The following is a 2,447-nucleotide window of genomic DNA, read 5'->3' on the forward strand; positions in this document are numbered from 1 at the left end:
ACCTGGGGTGGTGGAAAGGGCATTGGGTTTGGAGCAGAAATGACTTAGATGTGAACCCAGCTCTGCCACTTCCTGGCCGGCTGTGCTTGGGAAAGTAACCAAGCATCTCCGGAGCGCCCCACTTCTCATCTGCAAGACGGGGGGTGGTCTTTGCACTTAATTCAGAGGGTTGCATGAGGAGTAGAGAGATAAATGCTTTCACAGCTCCAGGCACCCAGCGGGCTTTCAAGAAATGGGATGTTCCTTCTGATTGCCTCGCTCCAGGGCCCTCCCCTCTGGCCCAGGCTCTAGTCCCCATTAACCACATCGCACGGGCTGCGACCCCTTTAAGTCCGGCTTGGATGACCCAGATCCAAAGTCATCGACTCTCTAGCTGCTATCTCTATGGTAAGTTATCACTTCCGGTCGGAAGTTGCTGGCGGAGCTACTTCCGCCCAGGGGAGTGGGAAGTAACTGGAGATACGTGCTTTGTCCTGTTGGAGGGGAAAGGCGCTCTCGCCTCCTGGTGGTGGCCGACTGGCGGTCCGCAGGATGACTCAGGGCAGCCCTGACCACAGTTCCGCCGCCACCGGCCCTAGTCTGCGGAGTTGGGCTCGCCCCGGGACGATAACAGAGCTCTTCCGGGGGGCTGGAGGCACTGACCAGGTGACCAGAGACCCAGAGACAAGAGCCCCTCCACGGCGCCCGGGATTTCAGGGACGGCTCCTCCCATCGCAACTAGGGCTTGGACGGGAGGCGACAAAAGAGAACTTGGTCCGCACACAGCCACCGAAATTGGAGTGAGGAGCTGTAGGGAGGCCCCGTAGCCAGCAGAAAAGCACTGGGGTCCCTGGCTGGGTTAGCCCAGGTTTCTAGGAGTGTGGTAAGCGTCGAATGACTTTTGTCCTTTTAAAGCACATTATGTTACTTTTTCCCCAAGGTTTCAACAGAAAATGAGAAATATCCCCCGACGACTGGCTGAAAACGTGCAGCAACCACTATTTTCTTCCTGCCCCTCGTTGATGAGAGCGTTCGAAGTGACCCGAGCAGGGCATCCAGGTATGTCAAGCATGGAGACAAAGTGTTCAGGGCAGACGGTCTGGGGAAAGGCTCCTGTGTTGTTGAGCCTGCCAAGTTGTGGGTGCAGCATTGTACCAGGCAGCCCAACCCTGACCTACAGTAAATTCCCGGGAGAAGTCTTTTCTGGGTTTTGAATTTGCAGTAACAGGTGTGAGCATTCTAGCAGCAGTTTGATGATCATGTATGATACTGCAAACAGGACCTACGTTTAAAGAAAATGGTTGTACGGCCGGGCGCGGTGGCTCACGCCTGTAATCCCAGCACTTTGGGAGGCCGAGGCGGGCAGATCACGAGGTCAGGAGATCGAGACCATCCTGGCTAACACGGTGAAACCCCGTCTCTACTAAAACTACAAAAAATTAGCCGGGCGTGGTGGCGGGCGCCTGTAGTCCCAGCTACGCGGGAGGCTGAGGCAGGAGAATGGCCTGAACCCCGGGGGGCGGAGCCCGCAGTGAGCCGAGATCGCCCCACTGCACTCCAGCCTGAGTGAAAGAGCGAGACTCCGTCTCAAAAAAAAAAAAAAAAAAAAAGAAAGAAAATCGTTGTAGTTAGTATCAGAGAGCACTTGCTTTGCAAAACTTCATAAACAATGTTACTGTCATGTCTTTCATTCAATAAACATTTGTTGATACATTGGCCTGACATCATGTTAAATGTTACGGATACAGTGATGAAGAAAACAGTCATGGCCCTTGTTCTCTGGGAATTACAGCCCAGTTAGGGAGACAAGGTTAAATGATCACACTTAAAGGGCATAATTCAGCCAGGTGCAGCGGCTCATGCCTGTAATCCCAGCACTTTGGGAGGCCAAGGTGGGTGGATCATCTGATGTCAGGAGGTCGAGACCAGCCTGGCCAACATGATGAAACCCCGTTTCTACTAAAAATACAAAAAATTAGCTGGGCGTGGTGGTGCGTGCCTGTAATCCCAGCTACTCAGGAGGCTGAGGCAGGAGAATCGCGTGAACCCAGGAGGTGGAGAGGTTGCAGGGAGCCAAGATCACACCACTGCACTCCAGCCTGGGCAACAAGAGCAAAACACCGAGGAAAAAAAAAAAAAGGCATAATTTCAGGCTGGGCACTGTGGTTAATGCCTGTAATCCCAACACTTTGGGAGGCCGAGGCAGGCGGATCATCTGATGTCAAGAGTTCAAGACCAGCCTGGCCAACATGAAATTAGCTGGGTGCAGTGGCATATGCCTGTAATCCCAAGAGGCTGAGGCAGGAGAATCGCTTGAACCCGGGAGTTGGAGGTTCCAGTGAGCCGAGATCGTGCCACTATACTGCAGCCTGGGTGACAGAGCGAGACTGTATCTCAAAAAAAAAAAGAGGGCATAATTCAAGCCAAAGTGAGTGCCCTGAAGGAAGGCAACATAAGAACATATATCC

General features: G+C 53.1%; 1 non-coding gene across 1 annotated transcript; it reads left to right on the forward strand.

The window, feature by feature from the left end:
- Positions 1-1,073: 1,073 nt before the first annotated feature.
- Positions 1,074-1,260, forward strand: LOC115838462. Its single transcript, XR_004033488.1, has one exon.
- The last annotated feature ends 1,187 nt before the right edge of the window (positions 1,261-2,447 follow it).

Source organism: Nomascus leucogenys, chromosome 14 (assembly GCF_006542625.1).
Source record: "Nomascus leucogenys isolate Asia chromosome 14, Asia_NLE_v1, whole genome shotgun sequence".
Taxonomy (NCBI): domain Eukaryota; kingdom Metazoa; phylum Chordata; class Mammalia; order Primates; family Hylobatidae; genus Nomascus; species Nomascus leucogenys.